Raw genomic sequence first — 18,582 nt, 5'->3', positions numbered from 1 at the left:
TTGTATCAATTGCAGGAAAAAATGTTTGTCTTTAGGAGAACACAATGAGAAGGGCATTAGCTGTCTCCTCTCTACAAACTGTATAGGATCTAGCTTAAGCGGAAGTATTTTGGGACATTAAGAGGTATTGACAGCTACAGAAACAAGCATCAGTTAAAAACACAGAGCAGTGTCTGCACAAAGGTACTGTCTATGAATCCTGGTAATAGGTCCTAGTGGGAAAGCAAGAACACATTATGGGTCTATGCTCATAACAGGCATAGAAAAAAGTGAGCAGCTAACATCCAGGCAACACTCTCATGTCACTTAACAGAGTTGATAACCATCCAAACCATTCATAGTCTAGACAGCGCTGGATAATTTTACTCTTGTGCTTCATACATCAACAAAACAAAATGTCATCATTTACATTTTGACAAATCACAGAATCGCTTGGATTGGAGGGGACCTTACAGCCCACCCCATTCTAATGCCATTCCATGTACAGGGCTGCGATCCACCAGCTCAGGCTGCCCAGGGCCCCATCGAACCTGTCCTTGAGCACCCCCAGGGATGAGGCATCCACAGTTTCTCTGGGCAGCCCATGCCAGTAGCTCACCACTCTCTGAGTAAGGAATTACCATTTCCTTGTAATGTCTCAATCTATGTCCCATCAGAAACATGCAGCACTGGACAGAGAACTCAGTTCAGGAAAAACACATCAGTATGTAGCTAGCCATCTGCCTCAAATAACATTCCCCTCCACTGCAACAGAGACAGCTAATTAAGGGAAATATCTCGTTCACACAGCTGTGCTCTTTTGATATCCAAGTCATCCATAGGCCACACGGTGTCAACTTAACCACAAGCCATAGTTTTCACACAGAAACAGCAAGGGCAATTGGGTGGTTGTACTCCCTCCATGAGTCTGCAGTTCCAGCCTGAACTCCTTCCATCCCTATCTGCTCGGTAACATTCTCTCATGGCTCCTGACATTTTTCTGCATCCTCGCATTTCTGGTTTCTTGTCTTTCCTATCCAGCAGTCTTTCCCCACATCCTCTTCACCAAAGCTTCAGGACTCTGAATAGTCATGTCCTTCCTGCCACCCTGCTCAGCAGAACCCCCAGTACAGCTGCTGTTCCCAATTAGCCCTGTGGTTTCTCTAAGGAGGTAATTAGCCTCTCATTAACCCTTTCTCTCTTGCTCTTATGCGCTAATATGGTTATCTGTCTAATTGCTGCCAGCAATTAAGATTGTCTCCTACTTCTGTTATAATCCCAAGCACACAGCAGACACAGCACACCCAGCAGCCCAAGACAGCTTCGCCAAAGACTGCCTGAAGTTTCTTTAGAAACTAAAACAAGCACATGCTTAAAAAAAGACTTTGTGATAAAGAGAAGGTTCACAACAGTAGCAGCAGAATCTGAAGAGCAGCAATGTTAGAAAGTAATTCACCATTTCCGCGTTTTTGAACCTGGCTCAAGTTGTGGATGTGATAAATCACATGCCAGAATATTTCACAACATATAACTATTCTTTGCAATGCCCACTTCCCTGAAGAGGTTAAGAAGCAAAATGCAAACACTTTAAGTTACAGTTGTAGAAAACATTAATTAAGCTGACATTAATTCTTCACAAGGATACTCTTACTCTGCATTAAGATGGAGCTCAGCCCTTTCTAGCACTACCTCAGGCCCCTCATAGTTCTTGCAGAGCCTGCTTTCAGGTAAGACAAAAACGTTTTGTCTGCTCTTAGAATACACACAAGAAGGTAGTTGGTAACCTTCTTTTACACAGCTTTGCTTCAGTTGATTGATTCTCGGAGGTTTAAATTTGTCATTAGATGGATTCACCAGATTTTACACCAATGAGTTCTTGAAAAATAGCCAAGCTTTAAACAACTCACCCAGATCTCATAGCAATCCCCAAAATGACCAGTTATAAGCAACACTGATTCAAACCTAACATTGAGCAGCCAAATGCAAACATCTCTCATCCTCATCTCCCTGCTGCTCATGGGAACAATTGCAGGGTAGCACGCTTTGCTTGCTATGAGGTTTTCTGCTGTACAACAAACTACACCATCAAGGGTTCTTCTGCTGCAATACAACCAGCAGATCTACTGTTTTCATTTTGGAGGAAAGCTCTGCAGAACCTGAAGGCTTCAGACGACTGATCCCAGAACATATTCTCAGCTGGTTACTCAATTTCCCTACATGAACCTAAGATGGTTTGGGTCTCTTCCTTCTAGCTACACAGATGTTGAAATTTCCCTAAGACTGGGGAACAAGCTGAAAGCAAACCAAAAGTTTCCTTCTGAAGAAGAATGCTAGCAGCTTCTCAAAGTACTCTGCAAAAAAAAAATCAAACCCACAGAAAGAGTGGAAGAAAGTCACTTCTTCTTCTTGTTCTACAGTTCCTGTAATAGACTGTACTTGAAAGTCTGTGCCACTCTACATTAAAAAACAAAACAAAACAAAAAATCTACCAACACCATATCTTGCTAGAGTAAAAAAAGTTTCAACTTCTGTTAGAACAGCTACCTCTGAGTCCTGGACTGCGACAGAAAGGTTTTATTTCACCAAACTTTCATAGTGGAGATAAACCAAGTCTCAGTCCTACTGTTACCTCCGCTCTTTAAAATGAAACATGTTCAGTGCAGATCAGTTGGTAAGGCTATGTGAGTCTTAATGCAATTTCGCATGTTCCATTCCACATCCAGTCAAACTTAAGTGCAGGTGTTTCTTGAAGGGAAGCAGGTATGGAGTGCAGGAGGAGATTTCATCAGTTTGAGACCACCATTTGAGATTCTCAAAATTATCTTCTCAAATAACTCCAGAAAAGTATTTCTGTAAATGTAATCTGTAGCTTTCTTTAATACCTGTTACTGAGATTTATCTGGTTTCAACAGCAAAGTACCACAAAAATTTACCATCTGCTTCTCTGAGCTATAATCATGCACAGCTCATACACATTCAAAAGCCTCCAGTGAAACTCTATTTACAAATACAGATCTGCAGCAGTATTCTCAGTGTGCTTCGGATTAAAGTTCGATTCAGAACAACCTTGTTAAAACTTCTTGCTGAGGCCAGGTCCAGCTACGTGACAAACATATGAGACTAAAGAGTAATTTTGCAACACTGCAACATGTAGGCTACCACAAGACCACTGATCTCCTCTATTTTCCAGCCCCATTTTTTTAATTTGGATAAAAATGAATGGACTACTGTTAGAAATGTGTAGGAATGTGTATGCATCATGGCTAATAGAGCCACTTCCGAGTTAAAGAGGCCTGAACTCAGCAGTGATGACAGAACTTTCTTGTTACCTGTTCTATGGGCCTTCTTGCAGGCTGCAGCAGCTGGCTGCTGTAATTCAGAGCTGCACAGCAGCCTTACTCTGGAATTTTCAATTCTGCCTTCTCTTCCTTTCTGCGTGAGGATGCAGCAAGAACGGCTCACAGCTTTATTGTCTGGCTGTGCATGAGCACCTAAGGAGACAATCCAAACTGTGTTCAGCTCTGGACTCATCAGTTCAAAAAAGACAGATCTCCTAGAAGGAGTGCAGTGTAGGACCATGAAGATGATAAAAATCCTGGAGCATCTTTTGTATGAGGAAAGGGTAAGTAACCTGGGTTAACAAACCTGTTCAGATTGAGGCAAAGAAGACAGGGGAGTCTGATAACTGTTAATAAATATCAAAAGGAGCTGGGAGGAAAATGGATACGGCCAGTCTATTCTCACTGCTGTGTAGTGATAGGACAAAGCAGTAATGACCCAGAACTTGAACACTGGAAGTACCGTACTAATATGCTGAAGAACTTGATTACAGCAAGAGTGACAGACCACCAGAACAAGCTGCCCAGAGAGGTTGTGGAGTCTCCTTCTACGGAGATATTAACGACCTGTCTGTACGCTTATCTGCAATACCTATTATGGGGAACTTGCTTTAGCAGGGGGGTTGGACTCAATGATCTCCCAAGTTTCTTTCCTACCCTGCAGTTCTGTGATGCTGTGAGACTCACAGCTGTACAGCTTACATACACTGACCCTGCAGTCACTCCTTGTCTTTCCAAGGGTTATGATGGCACACTGTGTGCACTTGGTCTGTAAACTGTGCTGTGAATTATACCACCCTGCTCTGAATTTATATACTTCAGTTTTCTAAGATTTAAGTTAGCTGCTTTTCTTCAGCAGGGACATTAGGGGCTTTCCTCTTCTAATTAATAGCAAATGTTCCATTACATTAGAAAATCAGAAACTAAGACAGAGATCTGGAAAAGAATTCAAGGACACTATAAACCAGATGGCTCTAGGCAAGAACATTACATTTAAACATTAACATCTTTCTGTACAACACATGCATATTTTTCCAGTGTTATGGACTTAACAGTTCCAGCATTATCCCACATCCCAGGACTAAGACTATATACTGCAGCAGATAAAAACGCAGGACAATCAGCCAATGGAAAATTAGATTTTGTTTTACATGCTCAGCAATCTGACTGCAAATGGGCAGATTTCAACTGCCAACAAAAATTATGGAAGCTGTGAGAATCAACGGTTCCGTCTGCTTAATGCATACCCAGCCACAGGCAGAATGAATGTAAATGGAACTGTTCCAGCCCCCCGAAATCCCTGTAGGCCTTACACATTGTAGCTTAATTTCTATTTTAGCTGATTTTGTGTTTCTAACCCTTACATATGGGATGGAGATGCCTCTCCCACTGGTCTGAATCATCAATTTTACATCCTACTTCTCTCTGTACTCCCCCCCACAGGCCAAGGAATGACCTCCATATCCATATGTGGCAGAATCACACTATCATCTTTCCATTTTTATTTTTTTTTATTACTTGAGAAGAACTTTTAAGACCCCAGTCACCCTTCACGTAAGTCTCTCAGATTTGCAGATAACCTTAAAGAGCACTGTAGTATTTAGCTCGAGCATTTTCCATGTTACGTTAAAAAAACAACCCTACAAAAAAACTTTACCCCAGTTCCAAAACTGACAAGAAGCAGATAACTTCACTGTCTTGGAGCCATAGCCATGTGGTACGACCTCTCTTAACACTGGCAATAGCACTATATCCAGAATCTGCTGGATTACGTTCAAGTAAAGGAGTTGGGAAGCTCACTCCTATGAATTAAAGCCTGCAAACACCATAGGCTATCCATGTGCTAACCATTCTTGGATCTTCTAGACTACATCAGAAAATGAAGTTAATAATACTTAGAAATCTTTGAATAAGAAGTAAAAATACTTCAAGCATTTCTAAGTAATTATAACATAGGAACGACTAATGGTATTTCTCTCCAGAGACAGGAATAAACGGCACTGATTTTCTTTCACAAGCATCAGACAGAGAATGGCAGACCTGGCACAAGAAGACAGGCGTTTAATTTCCCAGACCACTGCTCTAATCATTCAACCATCCTGACCACCCCAAGTATCTTACAAATTTATTTTGGCAAGCACAATACAGTGTTAACATTGCTTACTATCTTACTCTACTGCACATGAATTACACACTATGGTACTGATGTAAAAATAGTTAGCTCTTACAAAATGATAAGAATCTCAGGTCAATACTCCTTTTTTTTCCCCTTCCAAATGAAAAGAGAGATGGCATTTCTGATTTTTGGTAAAAAATAATGATATTTCAACCTGTCCGTGCTGAAGAAAAAACCCAAGACTTTCTGCAGCATCCCTGTACCAGAAACAAACCAATCAAAAGACTTAACAGACGATCATGTTACACAATAAAATACTTCAGCAGAGCAGCTATCACACACAGGAAAAAGTAAAATTTAAATAGAACCAAGATAGATACTAATTACAGTGAACACCCGTGTTCATAGTACGTAAAAGGGGCTATACATTATTTATAGTTATGAAAACAGGACCCCATATGAGAATTGAAATAATAGATGTAGCTGATGCTAGTTCCAACTTGGTCACATTTCACGCAAGTTGATTCAGTACACCCTGTTTTCTATTACAGACTAATCATAGGAATGTGCTCTGTTTTCAGATATCGTGGAAATAAAAGTTCAGCTGACAAACAGAATTCTTACTATCATTTTAAAATAAAAACAAACTAATTCTTTAGAAAGCACTTATCAGCATGAAAAATACACCTCCCAGTGTATGTAAGATATATGTCTGGATTTCAGAGAGGATCTGTAAAACTAGAGTTAATTCAATGTACTTTTATTTAAACAGGAAAACTATGGCATGAACAGTCTGAAAGATCAGCAGTGGTATACGGCTGGTACAGAACTGTGGCATCATTCAGGTTAGACAGCAGGTCTGTAGTTCAACACCCTGCCCACTCTGCAGTCAAGGTTGTCAAGGAACATTTGTACAGCTGGGTCTTGAAAACCTTCATTGATCAAGACTGCACAAACTTTGAGCTCCCTTGCTCTACTGCTCCCACAGAGAAGAATAAAAACAAAACCAATTTCTGCCTGCTGTTTATGCATCTTCCCTCTGAGTACCTCTGCAGTCCATCTTCACAGTAACCTCTCTGCAGGCACAGGCAGCTTCTGTTAAGTCAGTCTGAAGCTATTCTTTACCCACAGTGAACAAACCCAAGGCAAGTGCTTCAGACCTCAATCAGCTTGGTAGTTCTCCACAGAGTCCACTCATCCTTTCTGCAGCAAGAGGCTCTGGGGTTGGGACATTGAGTCAATGAATGTAATAAATAGCAACTTAAGAGTATTAGCCACTATCAATGGAAACTCACTAGCTTTTATTAATTAGCTAAACAGTTTCACCAATATTGCCAGATGGTAGGAGAAAAAGAAATTCTAAAGTAAGCCTGAAAAAGTTTTCTGACATATCTGGATACAAATGGTACAAGAAGAAGCTCTGCTTCCATTCTGCCACAGCATCAAAAACAAACAAACAAACAAACAAAAACCAACCAAACAAAAAAAACCACCAGAACAAATAAAACCAAACCAACAAACAGAACAGAAAAGTCTCAGATTTTTCAGCCACATTACGTAAAATATGTTAAGTAGAAATTTGTATAATGTCTCACAAATACTTCCTTTCAAATGCAATTAATTTGCTCTTGCACACAAACAATGCCACAGTATTGCTAAGAAGGTACTAAGCCTTACAGACGCATTAACTGATCAGTCCACTATCTAGTAACTTACTCAAGGGGACTAACAGTGAACTAATGACATCTGCAAATGTGTTAACTGGGTGGTGCTCGAAGGATGAGAAATAATATAAACAATCTACGAAGTTGGTTTGGAAGTTAAAGAGAATTTGAGAAAAGGACAGGTAACTTATCACAGAAGAATACTACACAAATATGGAGTTAGCACACAAGATGGTGACTCCTCTCGTCTGTGCAGTTCAGGCAAGACACCATCTAAAAAAATCCACTCAGTTCTGAGAAACTGAATATAAGTCATCACCAGTGTATTGAGAGAAATAAAAAATAACAAGAACACAAAAGAACACAAAAGCCCAAGGCACTGAAAAACACACAGCCCCTGCTTTGTGTGTCTGCCTACTCCCAGACGCCCTTGCTACTCACAGCAAGATGTGTACACTCATGAGGTACGCTGCTGATAAGCACAAACTGGGTGAATGACAGTGAATATGGACAGCTAATTCCAGGACACAGAGTTGATCAGAAAACACATTTTAAGAAGAATAAAAATGGGTCACGTGTGGTGATCCTCTCCTGAAAATATAATTTTTTTGCAGCTTGAACAACCTCCCAAGAGACATTTTTGAATTTCCAATGCTTGAACTTCCATTATTTAAAATGAAGAACTGAGGAGATGGAAAATATTTGAAAATAAACTGTGGAGAGAGGTCTCACACTAGTATCAAGAGGCAAGCAGAGTCTCTGTGGCCCTCTGCCACAGCTAGCATTCTGTATTTTTAGGTTATGTTTAAAAACTTGCATAAAGTAACTTAAATTATTCGAGAAAAAAAAAATCCTACAGCTCTCCTCTGTTCAGAACATAAAGCTATGTATGAAAATGCTAATTTAAAAAAAGTCCAGGATAAAATGAAAACATGAAATTATTCTTTCCCTAATGGTAAAAAAAAAACAGTAAAAAGAATTACACCCAAAATAAACCAAATCAAAACAACTAGGTTTGTACCAACAGATCATTATTTCTTTATTATTACCTCTCATGTAATTTATTCTAAAGACTAATTTCATTGTAATGCATCATTAAAACAAGAATGGCAAGGAAGTCTGTAGAAGCAGGAAGCAAGTCGAGCAATTTTTTTTAACTCTAACTAAACTTAGGATCTCTAAAAATCTGCCAAGAAGCTTCTTAAGATGAACTTTCCAAGATGTGAGATGGTATCTAACTCACTGAAATGCAGAGAAATGCTCTGTGCCATAGCAGGAGACTTTGACAATTGCATAAAAATAACCTTAACAAAAATCAGTGACTTCAATTCTGAATGGACAGCTCTGACTCTGCTGCTTTCATGATGGCTGTGATCCAGCTCAGCAAGAATGAGGACTGCTGCTGCAGGTCTAACTAATACGCTGCTAATTTCAGAGAGAAGCAACTCAGCAAATCACTGAACACCAACCTGTTCCATATTCTATAACAGAATGCCCTACAGGTGGAGCACAAAGGGGTCACGTGCACTGTAGCTTTTCAGAACTCACCTGAAATGTGTTTTACCGTGTCTAAAAGGTTCCCTCTGTTGGAGTAAAAATTGAGAACAGACACAGCCATAAAACTTACTTCATATCTTTACAATTAAACCTTTGCTCTTACAGAAGCTCTAATGGAGTAAACAATTGGACAAAAACAGTAGCAGAGATAACTGAAATCACACAGGAAGTTGAGCAAAATCTGTATGGAAAACAATCACAGGAGGTACAAAGACAAAGAGCCTTGGCTCTTGGACAGGAACTAATTTCCAGCAGTCTGCTTTTAGTCCCAGCACAATGATGGAGGGGAGAAACACCATTTCATCTTCAGAGAAACCCTTCTGAACAGATCCTTCAGAAAATCTCGGCAGAAGCACACCAAGGAAAAAACTATTTTCTCAGTATGGTTGACCATCCTTCATGAGTCGGGGAACCTCACTGGCTCACACCTTAAGATGAGACCTTTATTATCACCTTTTATTCAGTTTGTTCCTGCACTCTCCAATATCTATGTTAGCATTCTCTACCAACACTATCAGGAGTCACTGACACACCTTGGGCTACCCTGTGCCTTCTGTTCCCACTGGTTCACATCACTAGTTAGGAATGTATCTCTCTCTGCATGAACTCTGCTAGACTGGGAAAACCAGTACCATCCTTTCAGCAACACTCATCAGGAGGACAGATGGGCTAACTCTGCTTGTTTCAGAGATTCTTCCTGAAGCTTTCAACACACTTCTCTCCAGTCAGTACCTTCCCTTGCTGTTAAATATCTGTTCTGCGCTTTGGACATCTCAATTTCAGCCATAATTCCCCCAGGATACCCCAGATATCACAGAATCATGCTGCTGTCTTCACATTCTAGTCTGCACTGACACTCAGCCTAAAATCTTCACTGTTACTGAGAGAGTTTTTTTTTTTACTCCACTCTCAAAGGTGTTTTATGCAGATGTTTATGGAGTTCTATGGGGAATTATTTTCATATGTTTCTTCAAATTCATTTTTTCTCCTCAGAGGAGAAAAAAGCCATTGTATAAGTAGAACTGTGACAGACTTCCCCAAATTTAATTCTGAAAGTAAATGATCTAAAAATAAGCACAGTGTACCCCTATTTTGAGAAGTAGAATGGTGATCCTAGTGAAAACTGGTCTGCTACTGGGCTGTGATCTCCACGCTCAGCCTCCAGATGCTTACTCTGCCCAGAGCATCCTAATAAGGGAGGTGGAATTTTATCTTCTCTGCAAGTGAGAGACCATGTGAACAACTGGCTAGAAGTGTTAATGGGAGACAACCATGTGAGCAAGCAAGGGTGTGAAGACACACCTGCCTGCTTCTCCTGTCACAGACAAACATCCCAGGGACAGCTGGAAAACATGCAGTGAATGCAAAGACAGAAATGGAAGAATGCAGGAGAGGAAGGCCCAAGGACATGACTGGCAGTTAAGACCACATACTGGCTCTTATTGTTGTACACTTTGCTGTAGTGTTACACCATGACAAAAGGAAGGGAGCTCTGTAATGGCAACAATAACGTGTGTATTTTGGCTGGAAATAGAAGGTTTGCCACACTGGAGCAGAAAAGCAGCCTACCTGAAGTGTTGCCTTTAGAACTAATTGAAATACTGCAGTTCAGAGGAAGAAAGAACAACTCACACTCAATGAATGCTGTTCATGACTCCCTGATGTACTTGGGCTGAGGTAATCTGTAGCACAGGATGCCTGACAGCAAGCAAGATTAGACAGTGTTCCAGTAAAGGTAAAAACACCTTAGTTCTGTCTGTACAGCAGCTTCCCTTGTGACAGCAACTAGAAAAAGTCAGCAATGGGTTGAACTTCTATCACTGCTGACACAAAGTGAAGCACTGATTCAGTAACAAAGTGATCAATGCAACATCTCCAAGTCCAAAGCAGCAAAAAGCACCGTATCCATCATGTCTCTCCTTCCTACCCAAGGTTTGGACAGATACTCATTTAAGGCAAAGAAAAGGAACAGAGCAGTGGGTGGTTTGGTTAAAAGCAGGTATGGTTTTTTACATAACTGATTCATACATATAGAATAGGATAAACAGCTACTAAAAGGAGACCACACATACCCAAAAGCTGAAGGAAGTGCAAAAAAATAACACAAATAAAAATGGCCAATTTGAAAAGACTGCACGGACAAAACTAGGTAAACTATGTCTGAAAGAACTGTGATATTACTCAGATAATGTTAGAGAAATGTACACCGAAGAGGAAGGCTGCTGTACGCCTTTCTCATATCACAGCTGTTGAAAGGCTTTCGAAATTGAGAATAAGGCTTGGAAAAAAACAAATAAACAAACAAAAAACACTATTTTATTTAAATATTAATACCTTTGAAAATAAAGGACTGAATTACCCAAGTGTGGGCTCTGGAACACAGCCCCATCAACTTCCTCAGCAACAGGAAGACACAGGCAAGAAAACAGTTAAGAGGATCCTGCGCTATAAATCCTTTCTGCCTTGTCTTAGCTTCTCAATGCAATTAAAACATACTTCTTAACAAACCAGAGGTGGTGTCGGCAGCATTCCTAAGGAGGGGCTGTCCAAGGCAAAGAGAATACAGATTAAGAAGCAGTCCTGGATGTAGTACAGCACACTCACACTCCTAACATACAGATGGAGGGAGAGCGTGCAGTGAACTACCCTTTTCTGCCTCCTTTATTCCAGATTTGGTAGCAAAAGCTGCTGTTGAGCACCTCATACACAATTCCACCCCTTCCTACCCCTGCTCCATTCCTTATGAGTTCCATGGCTGTCATATCTGCAATGAAATTAAGAGGGTTGAAACAGAGAGGGGTCCAGGAGTCTTGAAAACTTCTAAACTCTTTTCCCATGCATTTTCTTATAATGTGGGGATAAAGCATGTGCTCTGCAGGCTGCAGGGGCTCACCCATATTAGCAGGCACAAGAACTGGAAAGCGATACGTGCCTTGCCTTCTACTAAAGGAGTCTCATGTTCACTAAAAAGAGGAAGCAGGTTAATGTTGTTATACCCTGATTGAGATTAAAAGGGAAATGCTTACTGGAAACAAACAATCATTATGTTTTTATCAGAAGCCTTTGTAATCTATTGCAAAAGATCCCTATTCCCTGTCATACTCAGAAACCACCTAAGCAGTGTGATCCCAGGGGCTCCTGCTCCAGGTAAGAACACAAAGCAACTAAGTTTACCCAAATACAATGTACTCAGATCTGTCACTCAAACCTAATGATTATTATAAGTACAGTTTCTAGTTTCTGTTTTGTCTTTAGCTCTTCTGTACTGCCAGTTAGCTTCGCATCAAGATGTGATTTACAAGCAACCCATACTTGGCATTACAATGAATGCAGTGATGAGAATAAGAACTGACAACTGCGAACAGGTGTATTCCTGCAGCCAAGCTCTGCTGTGCCTCACTTTGGCAATACAAGTATAACACCGATCAAAATATAATGTCAGGATCTTTTTATATTCAGGTGAAACAGAGTCATTTCAATATGCTGTCAATGCTGTGCTCAGGTCAAACAGCACTGTAGCATGGTGCAGATAGAACTGATTAAGTAACTGACATTTTTGGTTAAGGAATTCAAAATGCTGCATTTACTTCTACTGCATAAACACAGGAAAAGTTTCTGAACATTTTATGTAAAATAAGCTTGTTAGATGTTTTATAATAAGCTTGTTAGTTGTTTTCCTTTTACTGGACATTAGGATGGAGGTGATACAAAGCTATTCTCCCATTTTTAAGGCTTAAGCAGTCGGTTCCACTGAACAACCATCATGCGATCTCCATACATCGCTTTGCTGGACTTGTCACTTCCCAAATCTCATCTCCAACCTTTATACCCAGGCCCCGTAACCACCACCCCGTGCCACCAGCAGTGCTGGCACTTACTGTCTGTGTAACCCGTGTGAAGCACAAGCTCACAACCCAGCAGGGAACCCACACAAAGACCAGGTGACCCACTCCTGATGTGTTCCAGCCTGTCCGCTGCTCTACTTATGGGCTTCCACGCCCATAGAAGCCGGCTGGGCAGACGGGGAACACGCATCTTCCGAAGTCCGGCAGTCACTTGGATTTAAAAATGTTACATTTCGTACCTTGACAGCCGTCCCATCACAACGCGGCCGGGGAACAGAAAGGTGCCTCGGGAGCCGCCGGAGGAAATAGCTGCACGCTATTCTTAGCAGGGGCTGTGGGGGTGGGGGGAAATCAATAAACTCACCTAGTACATAGAGTTTGTTTTGTACCCGGCGCCGCGCTTCTGTCCGCTGGCTTCCCCCTGCCCCCTACATAGCACAGGCGGATGAATGGCTCGAGCCCCGAACGAGGCGGGCGGCCATCCGCCGGCCCCGCAAAAGAGAGCTGCGCTGCGGGCTGTGCACAACGCGTTCCCGTTCCCTCGTCTCTCCTCGCAGCCGCGTTCCCTCTGAAAAGCCCTTCTCGCCTGTGACCGCCCGCGGAGGAGCGCGTGCACTGGCGAGGAACGGGTGAGAGCCGAGCGCGGAGCTCGGGAGGAGTGGCCAGTCCGGCAGCTCGTCCTCCCGGCGCGCCGTGACTCAGTGCCACCTTCCCGGGCCGCCGCCAAGTTCCTATCTGCCCCGAGCTGCAGACCTGGGGCTGTCCGTACCGCGGCCGGGCAGCGCGGACAGCCCCAGCTCAGCCCCAGGTCTGTTGTTCGGCTGTCCCCTTCCCCCATGAAGTAGCTCGGGGCCCTGCCGCCCAGTCTGCAGCCGCATATTTCTGCTTCATTTACGATTTGTAAGGAAAATCAGAACACTGGGCGGAATGCTGCTTATTTGTGAGATTTTCTGTTTTCCTGTTTCTTTATGAAAGCTCCTTGCCCACATGAACAGGAAACCTTGTGTTAATCAGCCTCCTCCCTTTTGTTCAAGAACACTGATGCTGACTGCCTGGGAAGCAAAAACAAATCCGTCCTGAGTTCAAAGGCATTTCTGCATTCCAGCTGTTTCTCGGACAATGCCGCGTTACAGAGCCAATTTCTTCCCAGCAGCGCAGCAGCGATCTGCACTTTTGCAATCTCACCACATACACGATTAAAAAAGCTTCCAATATCAGCTGTGCAGAACAGTGCCCTTACCTTAACATGCTGCTTTCTTGTCTCATGAACACCGATCAGAGCATCTCATGTCTAACTGGTTTTTAAACATTCCGACTTAATGAACCACTGTTAAGCACCCTTTACCCCTCGACGTTTGCAGTACAGGAAAGGTCTGAGCTTCAAGCCATCCTTCTCTCCAGCACTGCTTGGGCAGCCTACCTGCTCTCAGCCAGTACACGGTGAATGTGTGACAGCAGGACATCTCCACTGAGACTTAGCTCGTGTCAGTAAGAGCATTCAGGGCGACCCAAACCACAGATTACTTTATGTCTCAGTGGTACTTTGTGGACCTGCTTTGGAGACCAGAAAGCATTCCCTTTACATATCACGTTTCCAGCTTGACAGAAGATTTATTTTCAGGTACTCGCATTTGTAGTAAATTTCCAAGTAGCAACCTGCAATAATAAACATGTGTGTACAACAGAAAAGGACAAAATACTCTGTTGTTTGATGTAAAGAGTCACAGGCTAGGAACACAGGAGAAAAGGAAGCCATCAATCCAATCTAAGGAAAATCTATTTTTGCCATATTCATTATCAAAGAATCATAGAATTGCAAGGTTGGAAAAGACCTCCAATATCATCCAGTTCAACCGTTCACCTATCACCAATATTTCCCCATTAAATCACTGTTCTTAGTACATCACTTTCATAAAATAATATTATATTATTTAATAGAGGAAATTCAAGCATGTTTTTCTGTAATTCCAGGGCCATGCTAAGAAAGAGCAAAACCACAACAAGAACACGCTATCTTTTTTCTGTATTTTAAGTTCTTAAAGCAATTGCAACTAAGTTGTCATAATCATTGAAACAAACAAAACATGAGCACAGGATACACACAAGATGTATGCTGATTCCAAATCTCAACCGAAGATTAATAAAATGAACATACATCATCAATACTCAGCTTACAGAAGCAACCACTCTAGAATCGATTCCACGTAAAATTCTCGGCTCGAGATCCCAACAATGCAGACATTTTCAGGATGTTACGATGCAGATAGTCACGTTCCTGTCTATACTTGATATTTCCTGTTATGACAAGGCACATGCAGTTTGTCACTTCTGCCTGCAAGACTTTCTACAATTGCAAGTAACTACCTGTCAGACTGATGCCTTTGTCTCTTTCCATGAGGTTTAGTACAAAAACATTACTAAGTGCTTTCCTATAGAAGGAAGGACTCAAGAAGAGCCGGCCATTGCCAAGAGAATGTCCACCTCTTGTACAAATCACAGAAAAACTTGGGTTAATTGGCAATACTTGGCTGGAAGACAAAGTTCCATCACAAGTTTGGTTTGCATATGAATGATAAAGTGTAGTTTTAAGCTACTTTACAAATGTATTCCCTAAATATATACACTCCTGCTTATGGAGTTAAACACTACAATATATGAATACTTCTGAGTACATACAAGATCAATTTATAAGCAAAAGAACTGGAAATCTGATTGAATAGTATAAAGAAAATTAAACTGAATTTCATTAAGAATAGAAACACATCCTAAAAAACTGAACTATTTCACAACTTTTCTATAAATAATGTCTGCTACTTATCCTGAGTGACACAGATTATCCTCGTACTGATCAGCTTTGGAGCTCTGGGCCCTCGGCTGCCTGGAGAACAGGGAGTTGTCCTGGCCAGTTGTTTTTTTTTTTTTTCTCCTAGGCACTTGTAAGCTTCTGTCATTAACTGATTATTATTATGATTGTTTATAATAAATACAACACTCTTCATGTAGTGCTTCTGCTGATCTGCTAAGTCAGTATTAAAGGCACAGGCATCTCCTGCCCACTCACAGAAATTGTACTGTAGCTGCTCTGTTCCATGGCTGTTTCAGTCTCTGCCTCTGCCCCAAGTGCCATACCACTACTGAGCTGTGCATCTGTGCTTCAAGTGAAGCTGTGCTTCCAATTCCATTCCTCATAATGCATGGCACTATAGCCCCAGGGAGCTGCTCTGGGTTCATCACCAAACTGTGATGTTTTAAAGAGTGGTTTAGATGACACGCAAGTTAACAGGAGTTACTTACTTCAGACACTTACAAGCTCAAAAGCCTCTTGGGTTGTTTTTTTGTTTTGTTTTGTTTTGTTTTTTTCCTTTTGTGCTAAAAATAAATAATGAAGCAACTGAAAAAACCTAAATAAAGTTGCTTAAATTCCCTCCTAGTTACTTGAGAGAAACTCTGATATCCTCGTATTTAAATGCATCTTCAAAAATTTGAGTTTCTGATCATCACACTGACCTCATCAAAACACTTTAATAAAACTGCTTTCAAAGAATCTGACCAGAACTGTGTGCTTCTGGCAGTGGTCTGTGTCATCAGAAGCAATCAGTTCCCTTTCCATCAGAAAGAATTTCAGAAGAATGGTAAAAACATTTATAGTGCAGCATCATGTTAAAAGTGAATGATCACACAAGTGTAGGAGCTACAGCAGACCAGCCTCTGAGGCACTCAGAGTTGGACAATATTTGACACAAGACATAGACAGGCAGCCTGCTAACCACTAACGATAACCTTAAAAGCTCTGTGTATCTATAACCACCTCCTCACTTGCCCAAAATATATCTGTTTACAGCTATCAAATAAGTAAAACAGTAACACCAGAGTAATTCCTGGGCACCTTTCAGAAGTGGTAATTGCAAAAACAAACTCTGTAGAAAATCTTTTTTTTTTCCTACTTTTACCCTTCTTCCTGTATTTTTCCAAAGGCAAAAAAGAATTCTAAATAGATTTTTAGAAATCATTACTTCTCAAATCTGTATTTTTGTTGCAGAGAAATTAAATCAGTACACAGCCAAATGATGCCAGATATCCAGCCAAAGCACATAAACAAAGTGAGCGGTGTCAGGGAAAAATACAGCACAAGCAATGCCTTGGTACACGTTTTTTCCTCTGAATAAGTTGCAACATATTCTTCACACAGTAATCAAAAAGGTGTGGTCTTGTACCAAATGCCCACTGTTCCTGAAGCAGCAGTGAAACCAATGCTCTCATTCATAACAACACTTGGCAACTCCATCTGACCTATTTATGTTCTCACTTTCAGTGGGCACGGCTGATTCCAGAGAAGAGCTATGCACACCATCTGTCAGAAAGACATTTAAAAAATGTTTGGAATGTATCAAAAATAACAGTGAATTTGGTATTTGTACTTTTTTTCCCACTAAAAAGAAGCCATCTCAGCAGCTTTCTTAAAGAACTTTGTTGAGTAAAATTTATGTACTGTCTCAAATGAAGTATCTGGCTGAGGAAGACACTTGGACATGTCATCCTATCCCAGATCCGGCAAAGAACGGAGGAGGCAAATCTACAACAGAGTGACCAGCATACTAATCAATATTGCACGACAATCACCCTACTGGTATCAACTTCCCTTGTTTTGGTGAACCCATTTGAATCGCTCTAAATGAAAATAAATACCCTAACTGACAGACAAAATGAGGTAGAAGGCCAAGAGCTTAGAGTGGTGTTGATTCAAACCTTATTATAATGTGTGCAAAGCTCTGACAAGCATTCCAATCCTGTCCTGCTTTGAAAATCATGCCTCCTTATCCTTTCCTCACAAAGCACTGTGCTTGGAAAAATAACAATTTCCAGGAAGCAATGAACTTAAAGAGCGGAGAGCACTACTTCTCACAGATACAGTACTGCATTAAAACTAACCAGACAGATTCCATCTGCAGAACTAAAGATAAACCCATGCTCATGTATGCTTAAAAAACAAAAAAACTTTTTCAATGTGTCTTATTTTGTATCTTATACACCTACATTTAACTAACAGCCTCCACATACTTCTTGCATACAAACTGTCTGAAATGCAGTCTTTTAATTTTCTCAGTAACACTCATGCAAGCAAGGTTAAACTCAGGCCTTCAGACTTGGCTTAAAATTGCAGGTACAGGTGAACTGATGCCTGTAACCAGCACTTGTAAAGACAATGGATTTACCAGAGACAGAGGATTTACCAGAACAGGTGCAGGGCAGCTTAACCACATCTCATCTGCAAAAGCGTATTATTTTCAAGGATTCCAAACACATCTGATTAAGTACACCTGATCTTTTGGCTAATCCTGCCATGCAGTGTAAATAACCAGCAATGGAGATGGACTAAACTGCCAACATAATACAAAAATCAGCAACATTTTACTTCAGGTTGACTAATCTGTTTTGGTTTTATTTCCGCATTACCTCAGCTTTGTGCCTATCCATCGAACATGCATTACAAGTTTGACTTGTAGATGTTTTAGTTTTCTATTTCCTTTCTTCTGAAAGTGCTGAGAAGAGAGTTAGGAAGGTAACTCTGCCTATGGAAAATGCTGATATGACTGTGCATTGGCATAAACATCTCAGTACTATAAAAAGAGTCTCTGCTACATAATGTCAAACATTCATGCCAAGTTCAAAAGCAGTGCAAATTCTGGAGAGCTTTAAATGGAAGCAAATATTGTACGCTCCAGTCCCAAGCCTTGTTCATTCATAAATCCTTAAACTGCTTCTACGTGATAGGGGAAGGCAAGATGAAAACAAGTTGTTATGATGTGCAGGGAGAAATTCAGAAAGGCAAAAGCCCAGCTTGAACTCTACTTGGCTGTCTGGGTAAAAGAGAACAAATTTTTACAAATATCTGGACAGGATAATAGGAGAGAGCTAAGGAGAATCTCCATCCTTTACTGGGCAAGGTGGGGAACGTGACCACTGAAGATAAGGAAAAGGCTGAGGATCTCAATGCCTTCTTTACATCTATGCTTAAAAATTAGACCAGTTTTCCTCGGGGTACTCCACCCCGACCTCTAAGTCTCAGATGAGGAGCAGGATAA

General features: G+C 41.1%; 1 protein-coding gene across 2 annotated transcripts in view; it reads right to left on the bottom strand.

The window, feature by feature from the left end:
* Positions 1-18,582, bottom strand: part of MCC (MCC regulator of WNT signaling pathway) — a 134,698-nt gene that overhangs the window by 76,850 nt on the left and 39,266 nt on the right. The window contains exon 1 of one of the 2 annotated variants that reach the window (XM_065744260.1): positions 12,864-13,078. The exons of the other annotated variant lie outside the window; for it this stretch is intronic. The gene's annotated coding sequence lies outside the window, so the exon portion shown is untranslated. Of the gene's footprint in view, positions 1-12,863; positions 13,079-18,582 lie in introns of those variants that run through there. 2 annotated transcript variants of the gene reach the window in all.

Source organism: Cyrtonyx montezumae, unplaced genomic scaffold (assembly GCF_038088225.1).
Source record: "Cyrtonyx montezumae isolate F1298 unplaced genomic scaffold, pur_monq_1.0 scaffold_30, whole genome shotgun sequence".
NCBI classification, from domain to species: Eukaryota; Metazoa; Chordata; class Aves; order Galliformes; family Odontophoridae; genus Cyrtonyx; species Cyrtonyx montezumae.
The sequence above is the reverse complement of the archived record's forward strand: the minus strand, read 5'-3'. Positions and strand labels throughout refer to the sequence as shown.